Source organism: Gorilla gorilla, chromosome 12 (genome assembly GCF_029281585.2).
Source record: "Gorilla gorilla gorilla isolate KB3781 chromosome 12, NHGRI_mGorGor1-v2.1_pri, whole genome shotgun sequence".
Classification (NCBI taxonomy): Eukaryota; Metazoa; Chordata; class Mammalia; order Primates; family Hominidae; genus Gorilla; species Gorilla gorilla.
Window position 1 is genome coordinate 139212345 of NC_073236.2, and position 17681 is coordinate 139230025.

Below are 17681 nucleotides of genomic sequence, written 5' to 3' on the forward strand. Positions count from 1 at the left end.
TCTCTGTGTCTTATTTCTTTTCTCAGTCTCTCGTCCCACCCGACTAGAAATACCCACAGGTGTGGAGGGGCAGGCCACCCCTTCAATTTTTTTTGTATTTTTAGTAGAGACGGGGTTTCACTATGTTGGCCAGGCTGGTCTCAAACTTCTGACCTCAAATGATCCACCTGCCTCGGCCTCCCAAAGTGCTAGGATTACAGGCATGAGCCACTGTGCCAGCCAGTAGCCCACTTTTAGATGGAATTGTTTGTTTTTTTCTTACTGATTTGAGTTTGTTGTAGATTATGGATATTAGTCCTTTGTCAGATGTATAGATTGTGAAGATTTTCTTCCACTCTGTGGGCTGTCTGTTGACTCTGCTGACTCTTCCTTTTGCTGTGCAAAAGCTCTTTAGTAGTTAAATCCCAAGTATTTATCTTTATTTTTATTGCATTTACTTTTGGGTTCTTGATCATGAAATCCTTGCCTAAGCCAATGTCTAGAAGGATTTTTCCAATATTATCTTCTAGAATTTGTATACTTTCAGTCTTATATTTAGTTTCAGGTCTTTATATTTCCCCACTTTATGTTTTTGTTTTCTTTGTCAAAGATCAGTTGACTGTAAGTATCTGGGTTTATTTCTGGGTTCTCTATTCTGTTCCATTGGTCTATGTGCCTAATTTTATACCAGTACCATGCTGTTTCGGTGACTATGGCCTTATAGTATAGTTTGAAATCAGGTAGTGTGACGCCTCCAGATTTGTTCTTTTTGCTTAGTATTGCTTTGGCTGTGTGGGCGCTTTTTGGTACCAAATGAATTTTAACATTGTTTTTTCTAATTCTGTGAAGAATGATGTTGGTATTTTGATGGGGATTGCATTGAATTTGTAGATTGCTTTTGGCAGTGTGGTCAAAGACCTCTACAAGGAAAACTACAAAACACTGTTGAAAGAAATCATAGATGACACAGACAAATTGAAACACATCCCATTCTCATGGATGGATAGAATAAATATTGTGAAAATGGCCAGCTTTGTTTTAGATGAAGTTTCCCAGTGTGCTTTCTTTTCTCCTGACTCTTCATCGATCTGTTTTTAATCCCTTTCACTAGTGCCACACTGCCTTAAGAACTTAGTTTTCCAATAAAACTTGATATTGGGCAATGTATGTTCTTATCTTTGCTCTTCCTCAAAATTTTTTGCTATTCTTGTTTCTTTCTGTTTCTACATAAATCTTATATTAGCATGTCTGTCATCAACACACAAATAAAAATAGCCAACTGGAATATAGGGAGAATTTTTACTCTCACAATAATGCTTCCTCCAATCTGAGAAAATAGTATGTTCTTTCATTTGTTTAGGTCGTCACCCACTTCTCTCAATAACCTTTTTATAATTTTGGTATGGAGGTCTTACACATATTTAGATAGATTGTTTTCTAGATGTTTGATAACTTTGGATACTATGGTAAATAGCATGATTAAATTTTTTTATATTAAGTGCTAGAAAATAAAATGGTTTTTGTATAGTGACATTGTATTCAGCAAGCCTAACTTAACCTGTTAAATTTCATAATTTATAAAAAATTAATTTTATAACCATGTGTTATCTGTAAATGAAGACACATGTATTTCTTTACTTAAAACATTTTACCATGTATTTACATGCCTTATTTCACTGACAAGAAACTCCTATAAAATGTTGACTAAAATTGTTAATAATAAATATCTTTTTCTTATTCCTGATCTGGAGATAGAAGCTTTTAATATATTAATAATATTGGATCTAAGATTTGTTTTGGCTCTGGTGATACCATTTATCAGAGAAAGAAGGTAATTTTTATGGCAAATTTTTGTAAGGTATTTAAAAATAATTAATAAATATTGAATTTTATCAAATGTTTTTGTCATTGACCTAGATAATTTTTATTTTATTTTCTTAATATATAAAAATACATTAATATAAACTCAGTTTTTATATTTATCTATTTTATATATCAAAGACCCCATTTTACTTATATTTGTTTGTCATATTTGAATCCACATTTAAGATATAAATTGTCCAGTAATCCATATTGTCAGATTTGTGAATAAAGGTAATACTGGTATCATAAAACCCATTACAATGAATTCTATATTTTTCATTTTACCATGAAGAATTGACATAGTCTTGGGTTATTATTATTATTATTATTATTATACTTTAAGTTCTGGGATACATGTGCAGAACGTGCAGGTTTGTTATAGGTATACACGTCATAGTGGTTTGCTGCACCCATCAACCTGTCATCTACATTAGGTATTTCTCCTAATGCTATCCCTCCCCTAGCCCCTTACTCCCTGATAGGCCCCGGTATGTGATGTTCCCCTCCCTGTGCCCATGTGTTCTCATGTTCTCATTGTTCAACTCCCACTTACGAGTGAGACCATGTGGTGTCTGGATTTCTGTTTCTGTGTTAGTTTGCCGAGAATGATGGTTTCCAGCTTCATCCATGTCCCTACAAAGGACATGAACTCATTCTTTTTTATGGCTGCATAGTATTCCATGGTGTATATGTGCCATTTTTTCTTTATCCAGAAATACCATTTGACCCAGCAATCAACTTACTGAGTATATACCCAAAGGTTTATAAATCATTCTACTGTAAAGACACATTCACATGTATGCTTATTGCAGCACTTTTCACAATAGCAGAGATTTGGAACCAACCCAAGTGCCTGTCAGTGATAGTCTTGGTTATTTATTTAGTAAAAGTTTGGAAGAATTTATCAATGAAGCCATCTGACACATGAGTCCATATTGCACTAAGGTTTTATTAACAGCTTCTGTGTCTTTAAGAGCTAGATATCTATTCAAATTTTCTATTTATTCTTGTATAATTTTGATGTGTGGTGCCTATCTAGGAAATTGTTTTATTCAAATTTAAATATATTGACATAAATTTATTCATTGTTTCCTCTTATGGTAGTTTCTATTTTGTTTGCTGGTAACCACTTTATATTCCTCATATTGGCAATTGAGGAATACAATGGAAAGAAGTGCATATCTTATACTTTATTTAAGAAGAAGTCTCTAGGGAAGCCCCAAGACAATATGGGACAAAAACAAAAGCACAAGAGAAATATGAAGCATCTGGCATATATAGTTAGAAAAAAAAAAACACAACCCAAATCCTAGCCAGATTAACAAAGAATCACACAGTAAAGACATTTTTGCCTCAGTTTCTATTATCTGATAATTATGTCTGGCTTTTGACAAGATAAAATACTATGTGATAAGCTAGAAAGTAAGAAAAAATAGTCTAAAGAGACAAACATGAAAATGAACTCAGATATTGCATGGATTTTAGAAGTATTAGATAGAGTATTTAAAGTAACTATGAATAATATGTTAAAGGCTCTCATAGAAAAAGAAGGCAATACTCAAAATTGGATGGACAATGTAATCAAAGAGATAAAAATACTAAGAAAGAATAAAAAGGAAAGTCTACAAATCGAAACACTCTAATAGGAAATAATGAATGTTGTTGATGGGCTCATCAGTGGAATGGATTCTGCCAAGAGTCAGTGACTTAAAAATATGTCAATAGGAACTTCACAATAAAAATAACTGAAAATTTTAAAACAATAGGAATTCGAGAACTGTAGAAAAATTTCAAAAGGTATACGTAACATATGCACAGGGGATGGAAAAAGATGCACAGGGGATGGATTCATACTAATACTAATCAGAATAATACTGGACTAGAGAAATTAGCTTAGGACAAAGGTGACTTCAGAACAAGAAAAAATATTCAGAGATAGATCGGGGCAGGACGGGGCATTACATGATAGATGGTTCAATTATTCAATAAAGCATAACAATAGTAAACATGGACATACCTAACAACAGAGCATCAAGTTATGTGAATCAATACTCAATAGGACTGAAAAGATAGAGAGACGAATCTACTACTGCAGCTGGAGAATTCAACACCTCCCCTTCACTAACCAAGAGATACGGCAGGCAGAAAATCAGTAAGGACATAGTTGAACAGAACCTGAACAGAACCATCAACTTGCTCTAATTGCTGTTTATAAAATACTCCATGCAGCAATAGTAGAATACACATTCTCCAACTCATGGAACATTAACCAAGATGGACCACATGCTCGACTGTAAAACACACCTTAAAAATGTCAGAGAACACAGCATATGCTCCCAGATCACACTGTAATTGACTGCAAATCAATAGCAGAACAATAGATGGAAAGAAAAAACCCGAATATTTAAAGATTAAACAGTACACGCTTAAATACACATGAGTCAAAGAACTTTCAAGAGAAATTTTAAAATATTTTGAGCTAGATAAAAATGAAAATACAACTTATCAAAATTTGAGGGATGTAGTGAAAGCAGTACTTAATGGAAATTTATGGCATTAAATGCACATCATAAAAAAGCAAAGATATAAAATTAATAATCTAAGCTTCCGCCTTAGGAAGAAGAAAAGAAGAGCAATTTAAGGCCAGAATGATCATCTGGACATGGATTAGGAGTGGAGAAAGCAGTGTGCATTCATGTGGTCCTCAACATAGGTTCCATAAAGAAATATTTATAGAAATATGTATGTACATGTGTAGATTCCTGCTCTGTCACTCACTAGGGCTAAAAGCAATGACAACCCAATATCAAAGATAACATGAAATACCCAGATCTTTGCTTCAGTTGCTAATCTCCAGTAAAAGGAACCAGGGCTCCCCAGAGAAACTGTGGATTCTAGGAGTAGAACAGGAAATAGACAAGGTAAGCTGGGGGCACCTTGTAGTGCTAGGAAATTAATAACTGCTGAAAAAATAAAAATGAACAGCCACATTGCCAGGGCACGTCAGGGCCACAGGAGCCAATGGAAAGATCTGGCCTGCAACTGAAACTGGAAAGATTAAACAATAATGATAACAAAAAGCAGCATTGGCTCATAATCCAATTATAAAATAAATACCTATGAGTTTATCGTGATATGAACTAATGGGTAAATATGTAAATATTTAACAGACAAATCTCCCTTGCAGAGGAATTCCAAATAAAGTTGCAGACTCCATGTTCTTAGGGGAAGAGAGCGCAACTCCCGCTGCTTAAGTGAAGCCCATGCATAGTGACTTTGCTCCAGTGAGTCTGGAAAGCGGGACCAGGGAGTAACTTTCCTGTGGAGAAACCTGGCAGAGGCCACGACCGCCAGGTGAGGCGGGTGATTTAGTGATGAGTCATTGACAGAAGGCTCCTTGGCAGGGTGTAATAAAAATAGCACTTTACTTCTATGGTCTTCTTCCCCAAATTCCATAATCCCAATCGGATCATCAGAAAAACCCCAACTGAGAGAAATTCTACAGCATGCCTGACCATTACTCTTCAAAACTATCCCAGTCATGGAAAACAAGGAAAATCTGAGAAACTGCCAGCAGAGGGGGGTCCAGGGAGATGTGACAGCTGCATGCACAGTGGCGTCCCGGATGGGGTCCTGGAACAGAAAGATAACATCAGGTTAGCAACTAAGGAATCCCAAATAGGCTATGGACATTAGTCAATGATACTATTATGCAAACATATGATCATTATGTCAAGATGGGGAACAAATTTCTCATCTTGTCAAATAATTTATTGAGCATATTTATCAATTGTTAAGTCTGTCTGGTAGCCTTGTTTGATTTCTGATCTCCTGATATTTGATTTTGATTGAAATTAAATGTCCTGATTGTGGGGAGTCAGTGCAGTCTCTGTGTGTGCTTGGTGACATCTGAGTGAATGTCACGTGATTGTGTAAATGATAGCAGAGATAATGGGGGCTCCGGATGATACAGTCTTTCCCCAAAGCGGAGCCATTTGACGCTGGCTGGTGGCCCAGCTAGAGGCAGATGACGCCTGCTCACCTAGGGACTGAGGTCACCCAGCTGTGTCTCAGCCTCTCTTTGAGGTCACCCTTCTTCTCACTAACCCGTGCTTCTGGGGGTCACATGTGGAGCTCCAGCTTCAGCCCCTTGAGATTAAAATCAGTTTCTGTTCCTCTTCTCTCCAGGGCCAGCCTCCACTACATCCCTGGCCGCACCAGCCACCAGGGATTTGGTCTTTATGGGGAAAGACAGGAAGAGTATTTTAAGACATTTAAAGTAGAAAATATTTTTGGCCTTGGGGAAAAATATTAAGGCTCTGAGAAAGAAAAACAGCCTTAGATTCCTGATGACACTGACTTCCCAAAAATGGCAAATGTTGTGTGGAGAAGGAGAGAGATCTTCCCTGTGAGCTGGCAGGACAGTCATGTGGGCGATGCCTTGGATGCAGTGTGAGAAGTGGGTAAATTCTGTGGCACACACCAGTGATTTGAACAACAGTTTATGGCTCTCTCCCCTCTCTCTTAATTTTTTCGTTACAGTTTTATTCCCGCTGGTTCATAGTACCCTTTTTTCTAAAACTAATGTGATTTTTGAAACAACAGATGTGATAAACCAAGATTAAATTATGTTCCCAAATTTTAAAAAAGGTTGAGGAGAAAGTAGTTTCATAATCAATGTTTGATAAGCACAAGTATTTTTTAACATGTAAGATGATACCAACTTAAATCTAGACAGTACATTAAAGTTTAAAAGTTCAGTTTGTAGGGGTGTATCAATAGTTAAATTAATAATTTAAAAGTCTTTTTATTTCTGGCATAATATTCTATTTTTATTTTCACTTGTAAAACATACTATAATTTTGTATGCAGAATGTAAGGTGCCAATACCTTTGTTGAGTTTTGAAAATATTTATTAATTAAGGAATATCAACATATAAAATTATCTTCTAAATAAGCTTTATGTTGATCGATAATTTCTGGATCAAATTAACTTTAAGCAAATGAGAAATATGTACAGCTGTCACAGTGTAATAAATTAAAAAATGATCATTTCATCAATTTGAGTCAACTAGCTATTTTCTGCATAGTTTATAATGTACAGAAGGTGGAAGATGCATTATCATCTCTGAAGCTATTATGGCTCTAATAAGGAACTCCTCATGCTTGCTTTGGAAATCCCACTTAAGATGAAGATAGTTTTTTTTCTTTCCTCCAGTGTGATCAGCAGTGCTGGTAATTACCAGGCTTCTCATGCCTGTTTCTAACAGACCAACACTTTTCTAGGAAGTGCTAAGCAACTTGAATCTCACTCCTGGAACACAAGCCCCAGCCACATGGATAACAAACATTTATCCTGTTTATATGGGAAGTCATAGGAACACATGGTTTCCTAACCTGGACATCAAGGTCTTTGGAGGAATCTTGCAGCCTGTTCCTGGCAGCTTTCTCTCCCCTCCTTCCTAGGCCACCAGAGCTGGCATGGAGCCCAGTGGGAAGGTGGCATTTCTGCTCAGCAAGCAACTAAGAGAAGCCTGCCCTTGGCAACAGAAAGTTCTAACGAGGACCCAGGTTTTTAGACAGCTAGAGTCTCCGTGTTTCTTCTGATTGTGGTAGGAAATAAGGCCAGGAAAAATAAGTCTTTATAAAAACAGCATGGGTGTTTTTGTGATAGATTTCCAACGGGTAAAAAAGGGAACTATGTTAGAAATGTGAGCCTGGCAAGAGGGAAAAGCTGGCATTAAGGACCTGCCGAAATTCTAAATTAACTTTCTTTTCTATGCCAGAGTGAATTTAAAATAGATATATAAAAGTCTGTTTCATTTATATTCTTTAGTGAAAGGCAAATATATAAGCAAAATAAAATTTAAAATACTACTATTGAATAAACAATTTGAATACCACTATGAAGTAAGACATAATAGATTATTGAAGAAAAGGAAGCCTGGACCCTCCGGTAAAGTAAACGGAGGAGGCTGCAGAGAGAAGGGTCTCTCGCCGAACTGCAGGAGAAAAGCATAGCCCTCCAGCAGGAAATGGAAGATGGTGATTTCAGGACATTTGTCAGCTAAAGCTTTCACAAAACAGCTTTATGCAGCCTTTTGAATAAATGCTCTGCGTGGTTGTGTGGAGGAGATATTATTAGGAGGGCCTGAACTCTTAAGATAATGAAATTGAGCTTACTGTAAATTTGTAGAGGTAGAGGAAATAAAAATATGCTTCTGTAAGTTATATGGGAAAGAGAACTTCAAAATCAAGAGAGAGAAGTTTTAACTTCCTTACGTCTGTTTGTTTAGGTTCTCTTGTGGAGGTCGGTATTATTACACACTACGTTAAACATCTTGCACAGAAAAACAAAGTCAGCATATTCTCTGTCAGCCAATGGAAGAGAGTGGAGTAAACCAGTAATTCCTTAACACACATGCTTTAAAACAGCAAACTATTAGACGCAATGTGGAGTATGTTTATGGTCTGTTACATTTTATGAAATGGTTTTGTTTATTTTTTAAATACTTGTCATGTTAGCAATCTCCTGATAAGATGGTACATTTAAAAGCCCAGAACAAAATACACATGGAATGATCATCTTCTCTAGGAGCAACGAAACCCAGGCTGTCTGGTTTATTTCTATCCTTTCATTAATGAAATCATTACAATTTTGTTAGGTCTAATTCAAAGACCAAGAAGGCATTTGGACGGAAAATAAAGGGAGCAAGTTTTGTGTCTTTTTAATGTGTTTTCGACAGCCAGGACCAAGCCCTTGAAAGCAAACTTCGACAAAGAAGTGTAATTTCATAATAAAAGAAAGAACCCTGTAAATACCTAATTCCAGACTTTCCTTTGTCATAAAGTCAGTGATCTTCATGCACCCAATTTCACATACAAATTCCCATTTCTTACGTATAACCCCTTTCTATTTACTGATGAGGTCATCTGATGTGGTTAAAAATACGTGACTCTATAACTATGATTTTTCTCATAATAAAAGTGAGATGCAGGACAAGTCAGCTATTATTATGGGATATATACAGATGTGCTGGGATGGAGTCCTCCACAAGAAATCACGGGGGCAGAGCACGCTCTTAAGTCTCGGAGCTTCTTACCTGAGAATGTTGATTCCGAGTCGCTACAGTGGCTTCCAGGAGTTGTCAACTTTTAAAAAATTGGGTTCCACTATTCCAAATCCTGGTCTCCTTCTTTGTTGAGAGAGAAGGAAGGCGGATGGCAAGCATGACGTGCGGGCTTCTGTAGAGGCTCTTGCTGTGGGGTAACCCTTGATAAAATAAAAACTTCAGCCAAATTAAATTTAAAAGTCTTTGAGCAATGAATGAATTGCGAACCAGGCTGCCTTCTGAGTCAGAGTAGGTTCAGAGGCTCCAGCACAACCATTTGGTGGAAGAAGATTTATGGACATTGAAGGGACATTGGATTGGTTATGGCTCAGTATTTGCCTTATTTGAACACAGTTTGAACAGTTGGCTATGTTTGATTGGCCGAAACTCAGGGACTGGCACAAGTGTAGGCTACGGTCTACTTACACCTCTCCTTGTTATGGTTCATGATGTGCAGAAAAACCTTTAGGCCGAACTTAAAATATGTGAGGAGGCAGCTTTAGGCTAAACTTGATTTAGCAACCTCAAGATACCCGAGTCTCTTGCAGATTTGAGTCAGGATGGCTTCAGCCTAAGGAAGAACTTGCTGGGCTCCTGGTAAGTGTGGGAGGCTGGAGGAGCCGCTGCCTGGGGTAAGTGTGGGAGGCTGGAGGAGCCGCTGCCTGCAGTGCACAGTGTGTAGTTGTCCAGCTGAATCTTCTCAGATAGTTATGGGATTGGGGGGGTGTCGTTTTTCTGGCTGGAAACCTCTGTGGCTGGTGGGGCCTTTGCCTGAGTTTTGCTCTGGCCTGCTGAGCTCTTTTCGCCCACTCGGCCTGGCAGGCTGCACTTAGCTCACACTACCAGCCTCGGTAGTTGAGAGGGCAGTATTGCCCACCTGTGACTCTGGGTGGTATTTTCCCGCCAGCCGGTGCCGCAAGCCCCAGAGGCCGTGGTGTCAGGAGGGTCATGGCACAGGGGCTGTGTGGGGAGGTTCTGAACCATGGAACGTGGGCAGAAGGGGCGTAGACAGTGTTAGGCCAGGCCCTTTCCACTTTCTGTACCATCTCCCAGCCCTCTTCCTCCTATAGAGACAGCCGTGAAAACCTCGGGAGGCCTGGCAGACCCAGACTGGATGTGTCATGAGCCAGAAAAGGCATGACGCCACTGAGACCCCGGTCTTTCTCTATTTCCACAGCCAATATAAATTACCCTCAGCAAGACGACACCAGGGAGAAATGCTCCCACCAGGCACAGAAATGGTTCCGGGGGCTAGAGATTGAGATGGTCCCCAGCCACTGTGCAGTTCTAAGCACTTCAGGGCCCACAGAACAAAGGGGCTAATAGGGGGCCCAGATGACCGTGAGAGAATGGAGTTGCTGCTGCCCGAGGGAAGAGAGGACTGTCTCCCATGCCCAGAGGCCCCGTGGGAGTGGTCCTAGCATGCCTGTCCAGGATAAAAGCCAATAGAGGCCCACACAAGCCCCAGGCAGGAGGGACCCCCAAGGGAGCAGCCGCTGAGGATGGAGAGTCCGAGAGCTGCGGGGCTGATGGGAAGCCCAGGGGAAGCGTGGAGCAGCGTGTGAATTCCAGCTGGGGCCCCGGCGCGGGTGCAGGCATGGCCCTGCGACGCCTGATCTGCGTCCTGATCTTGGAACCGAGCTGGAGAGAGATGCGGGGCGTGGAAAAGGCCAGGGCAGCCGTCCTCTCCCGACTGGCTTCTGATTGCGGCTGAGACCGCTGACACTGGTGTCTGGCGTTGCTCCTGAAATCCTGACTTTGGAAATCCACCGCACGCCTTTGTGCTTAGAGCAGCGAGCCTGCTTCTGGGTCAGCCTCTGAGCCAGTGTGCTTTATTGTAAGCGTTAGAAACATGACTTCTAACATTACAGGTAAATGGATGCCTTTTCATAAGTTGTATATTTATAACTGTAAATTTGTAACCTATATGACTTTAACATCTATATTTTTGATAATTTAGTTTTTTTTTTTTTTTAAGTGCATGAGCATCTCATTTCACAATGATCTTTGCCCAAAGTAGTCTTGGTTGGACATTTACAGTCAATATAAACATAGTTTCATAGACATCTACGTCAACTTGAGTTATAAATTATTTGAGAAAAATACACTATATAAAAATTAAAGCCAATTTCAAATCTTTAAAATCAAGATATGAAAACTTCCAAATAAATGCCAGAATGCATAATGAAGTAAGTTTTAAATGCTTTATTTAGAGTTTATTAGTCACTAAATCTAAAAAGAGGATAGAAAGTACTCACATTTGATAAGTAAAACATATTTAATTGAATCAATAAGTAAGATGGTAAATTAGAACCTAAATGTTTTATTTGATTTTGGTGAATATGAAGTATACTGTATCCATTTTTACATAATTTTTAGTCACATTTTCAAAGTTCTGAGAAAACTGTGAAACATGAGGCAACGCTTTCCTGGGTATCTGCTTTGGCACAGGAGAGTTTATGATTTTTTTATTTCAAGTTAAAGGAGGAATGATATATTTCAGTGAAGAATCCCAGCTCAACGGGGCTCTTCTGAGAACTGCAGAAAACAGCTCTGGGCTCCTCCCTCGGAGCACCCGCCCAGCTTCCCTCTCCTGGCGCAAAACCTCGATGCAAGCGGCGTGTGCCACAGTCCCAGGGTTCTCTGGCTCATTTGTAAATCTGTCAGCTGAGGTAGTTTTTTGTTAGTTTGCTTGTAAATATGTTAAAAATAGATCATACAAACAGAAAAACAGGACTTCAACTGACTTCTACGTTACCGTTAAATTTCTTTTCCAAATGCCTTTATCTCCTTTTCATTCTTTTTTATGCTATGAGTTATTTGTTCTCTGAAACAAGGCACATTGCTGTTTACCTTCGTATTCGAGTCTTGATATATTTTTCTAAATAATCTAACCTTATGCTTTTCTCCTATGATAGTTCAAGTTCTATTGCCCAAACTATTTTTCTTTTCATAGCTAAATCATTTGTTGTGAAATTTCTCACTCTTGGACTCAGGCCTTCCTCATCTTGCTTAACATTTTTTGTCTACTGTCATGAGTAAACATGAAATGTGAAAAAGGTTTTCATATTTTTATTCAGAGATCGCTTCCTCAGACAAAACCGTCTGCGTGCTAGTCATTTTGATAAGCGAGTGTCATGGGCTTTTTCTTCTTTAAATTTACATTGAATAAAATCTCCAGTCTACCAACAAGTTCAGAACAAGTGCTGAACGCAGGGGACAGCGCGGCCACAGACACCCAGTGAGGGTGAGTCTTGTCTGGCAGAGAAGGGCGAGGCTGGGATGTGGCAGCCGGACTCAGCTTGACCACAAATCTCTGCCCAGTGAAGGCTGCCATGCCACTGAATCCTGGGAAGAAAGCAACACAAACGCCTAAACTGGGAGGAGTAAAGGTGCCCTGCAAGGTAGGTCAAGGCTTCAACGGGTAAATCTAGGTGGAAATGGATCCCAACCATAGCACGGACCTCACAGGGCAGCATGTGGGGTTCAGCCCAGCCTCCACCGATGGGCAGGGACATGGGGCTCCGGCAGCCCTGGGGCAGAGGAGAAATGCAGCCAGCCCAGGGCCACGTGCTGGCTGAGCCTGAGAGCACCACGGGGACAGCCTCAGCCAGGCACTGCAGCTTCCGGCAGAGGAGCCCACGGGCACAGGTTGTAAAAATAAAGACTGAAGAAGCAGAAAGAGAAAGTATTAACAAAAATGCCAGTGATCAACAAAGTGGAAAAATTGAATTTGTGTTCAAAGTAATGATATTAAAAGGCATCTGAAAAATGCAACTGTCAAAAATAAGTTTATAAAATAAAGGACATAATAGAAAACTCATTATAGTAATAGATTTAAAACACTTTATTTTGCTTTCATGGAAATTGGGGGTGATGGGGTTAATGAAAAAATTAAAAATAAGTATTTTGTCATTCATTTAAGAATGCTAATAAATATTTTACTGTTGGCATTAATGAGAGACAGTGGCTCTTATTTTAGATGTAAATAGTATACAGTAGAATAAATATAAAATGCTAGTTAAAAGGGAAAAAATGAGCAAAGAAAATACTTCTAATGTAAAAGCTAAAAGTGGAAACTTTTGTCTTCACGCTTGTTAATTAAAAAGAGAGCTAGAGAACAAACATTACATATTACATCTTGGAATGTTTTACTCCCACTAAGAAAAGAAAAATACTATCGGGTCAATTCCAAAAAAACTCTGAGTAATTTTTTTTTTTTTTTTTTTTAACAGAGTCTCGCTCTGTTGCCCAGGCTGGAGTGCAATGGCACAACCTCAGCTCACTGCAACATCCACCTCCTGGGTTCAAGCGATTCTACTGCCCCAGCCTCCTGAGTAGCTAGGATTATAGGCACGCACCACCACACCCAGCTAATTTTTGTATTTTTAGTAGAGACGGGGTTTCACCATGTTTGCCAGGCTGCTCTTGAACTCCTAACCTTGTGATCTGCCCACCTTGGCATCTGCCCACCTTGGCCTCCCAAAGTGCAGGATTACAGGTGTGAGTCACCGTGCATGGCCAACTCTGTGTATTTTTAATAGAACAAGTGCTATATACATATTGATACTCAAAACTTCAGCATAAAATAAAGGGGCAAGATATACGTGGAAATTGCAAAAAGCTAAAGGAGAAAGGTGTGGGGATGCGTTCATTTCCTGTGGCTGCTGCCAAATTACCAAAAACTTAGTGGCTGAAAACAACCCAGACGGCCCCACAGTGCTGCCTGTCAGAAGGCTGAAGGGCTGCACTGGCTGAAATCCACAGGCCACAGGCTTGGTCTCTCTGTGGTTTCCCCGTGGTCCATTTGTGTTCTCTCTCTGGTCTCTCTGAGGTGTCTCTGAGGTCGGCCGGTGGTCTCTCTGAGGTCTCTCTGTAGTCTCTTCAGCATCTCTCTATGGTCTCCTCATAGTCTGTCTGTGGTTTCTTGTGGACTCCCTGTGGTCTCTCCAAGGTTTCTCTGTGGTCTCTCTGAGGTCTCTGCAGTCTCTCCAAATCTCTCTATTATCTCCTCATGGTCTCTCTGAGGTCTCTCCGTGGTCACCCTGTGGACTCCCTGTGGTCTCTCTCTGATTGCTCTGAGGTGTCTCTGTGGTCTCTCCAAGGCATCTCTATGATCTCTCTGAGGTCTCTGTGGTCTTTCCAAAGTCTCTCTGAGGTTTCTCTGAGGTCTCCCCATGGTCAGAAAATTCAAACCACAAATATTGCAGATAAATATCAAATAGTGCTCAATGATGATTATAACCTTGTTTATATATTTCTACTGCCTACATTCATGATTCCTGTGCTAAGGTCTGAATGTTTGTCCCCTGCAAAACTCACGTTGAGTCTTAAATGGCATTCCATCAGTATTTAGAGGGAGACTTTTAAGAGGTCGTTAGGCCACAGGGGCCCTGCCCTCATGGTGGGATTAATGGAGTGGTTCTCTCCTTCTCTGTGCGTTCTGCCATATGATGGCACAGCAAGGAGGCCCTCGCAAGATGCCAACACCTTGATATTGAGCTTCCAGCTTCCAGAACTGTGAGCCAATACATTTCTGTTTATTATAAGCTACCCAGTCTCAGGTATTCTAATATATCAGCACAAAACAGATCATGACATCCTGTGTCTTAAAATGTAATTTAGGTTTTCCAAATTTCTGAAAATCTTTAAATATTTTTGCTTCATGTGCTCAGTTTTCCATATTTGCTGAGTTTTTATAGGAATATTTCTCCTGAATGTGGTTACTGCCATAAATCATTCTTTGTCTAACTCACTGAATTAGTGGATCCCTCCCAGGACCTCTATTTTGATTTGCTGTGTCCAACAGAGTTAGAAAGTCCCAAGGCCAGCATGTGTGTGTTCCTAGCCAGGGATTCACCTATTTATGGAAAGTAAGCTGTATTTCTTCCCAAGCCAATATAGTTTTGCTTGTCATTATATCATTTAACTAAATTAAATACTAATATTCATAATTCCTGAGTTAGGACTAAATTGAATACTTCGGAAAGATTTGTAAATATTGGAGTCCATTTTGATTAAAGGAAAAGCAAAAATAAATAAATAAATAAATAACTTAGAAATAGCCTATACTAAGATAATTTTTCAAGTGTCTTTAAAGTTATGTTCACTTTGAATTGGAAATCTCTGAGAAACATTTTAGGTGAAGTTTAAGTAGCAAAGACTATTCCTACCTCTAGTCATCAACCGATATCAAAGAACAGGAATAGCACTTTTATTTAAATATTGGCCAATTAATAATTATTTGTATGGTATACATTTCTAATGTTCATGATATTGATATATCATTATTATTCTTTTCTGTAAGTGACTTATTGAACTGTTTCTAAACATTTTTTGGTACTTTGGAGAGAAGGGAGTATTAACAGGAAGGATTTGTTTAATCCCTTCATCTGTATAACAAACAAAGATGACACTGGATTATGACTTCTTCTGGCCTCTAACATGGGCATTTCATCAACTGCCATGATTTTGCCAAGTGACTATTTGGAAATAATGCCATCTGTATTAGTCTGTTTTCACACTGCCATAAAGAACTACCAGAGACTGGGTAATTTATAAAGAGGTTTAATGACCCACAGTTCCACATGGCTGGGGAGATCTCAGAAAACACAATCATGGCAAAAGGTGAAGGGAAGCAAGGCATGTCTTACATGGTGGCAGGAGCAGCAGAGGAAGTGCCGCACTCTTAAACCATTGGATCTCATGAGAATTCTCTCACTATTATCATGGGGGGGGGGGAATCCACCCCCATGATCCAATCACCTCCCACCAGGTCTATCTCCTGACACATGAGGCTTACAATTCCACATGAAATTTGGATGGGGACACAGAGCCAAATCATATCATTCCAACCCTGCCCCCTCCCAAATGGCATGTCCTCACATTGCAAAATCAACCATGCTTTCCCAACAGTCCCCCAAAATCTTAACTAATTCCATCATGAACTCAGAATTCCAAGTCCAAAGTCTCATCTGAAGCCAAGCAATTCCTTTCTGACTATGAACCTATAAAATCAAAAACAAGTTAGTTACTTTCAAGATACAATGGGGGTACAGGCAAAATAAAGGCTTCCATTCCAAATGGGATAAATTGGCCAAAATGAAGGGGCTACAGGCCCCCATGCAAGTCCAAAATCCAGCAGGGCTGTCATTAAATCTTAAAGCTCCAAAATAGTCTCGTTTGGTTCCATGTCTCACATCGAGGGCATGCTGACGCAAGAGGTGGGCTTCCAAGGCCTTGAGTAGCTCCACCTCATGTTTTGCAGGGTTCAGCCCCCACAGCTGCTCTCAAGGACTGGCACTGAGTGCCTGCAGTGTTTACAGGTGCACTGTCAGTGCACTCTCATGCTGCTATAAAGAACTGCTCAAGACTGGGTAATTTATAAAAAAAAAAAAAACAGCTTTAATTGACAGTGCAGGCTGTCAGTGGATCTGCCATTCTGGGGTCTGGAGGATGGTGGCCACCATACCTATGGTGGCCCTCTTCTCACAGTGCTACTAGGCAGGGACTCTGTGTGGGGGCTCCAAACGCACATTTCCCTTCTGCACTGACCTAGCAAAGCTTCTCCATGAGGGCCCCACCCCTGCAGAAAACCTTCTGCCTGGATATCCAGGTGTTTCCATTCATCCTCTGAAATCTAGCAGTAGGTTCCTAAACCTCAATTCTTGCCTTCTGCACACCAGCAGGCCCTACAGCATGTGGAAGATGCCAAGGCTTGGGGTTGCACCCTCTGAAGCCATGTCCCAAGTTGTACCTTGGCCCCTTTTAGTCATGGCTGGAGCTGGAGTGGCTGGGATACTGGGCGCCATGTCCTGAGGCTGCACAGAGCATCTGTGCCCTGCACTTGGCCCACAAAAACACTTTTTCCTCCCAGGTCTCTGGGCCTGTGATGGGAGGGCCTGCTGTAAAGGTCTCCAACAGGTCCTGGAGACATTTTCCCCACTGTTTTGACTGTTAACTTTTGGTTCCTCATTACATATGCAAATTTCTGAACGTGGCAGCTTGAAATTCTCCCCAGAAAATGGGTTTTTCTTTTCTACCACATAGTGTCAGGCTGCAAATTTTTCAAATGCTCTGCTTCCCTTTTAAACATAAGTTCCAATTTTAGATGTTCTCTTTGTGATGCATATGACTATATGCATTAGAAACATCCAGGTCACATCTTGAACACTTTGCTGTTTAGAAATCTCTTCTGCCAGATACCCTAAATCATCTCCCTCAAGTTCAAAGTTCCACAGATCTCTAGGGCAGGGGCAAAATGTCACCAGTCTCTTTGCTAAAGCATAGCAAGAGTGACCTTTACTCCAGTTCCATGTAAGTTCCTTTTCTCCATCTGAGATCACCTCAGCCTGGACTTCATTGTCCATATCACTATCAGCATTTTGGTCAAAACCATCTTCAACAAGTCTCTGGGAAGTTCCAAACTTTCCCACATCTATCTGTCTTTTTCTGAGCCCTCCAAACCTCTGCCTGTAACCCAGTTCCAACGCTGCTTCAATGTTTTCAGGTATCTATAACAGTACCCCACTTCTGGTACGAATTTTCTGTATTAGTTTTTTTTTTTCACTCTTTTATATAAAAAACTACCTGAGACTGGGTAATTTATAAAGAAAAGAGGTTTAATTGACTCATAGTTCTGCATGGCTAGGGAGACCTCAGGAAACTTACAATCATGGTGGCAGGTGAAGAGGAAGCAAGGTATATCTTACTTACATGGCAGCAGGA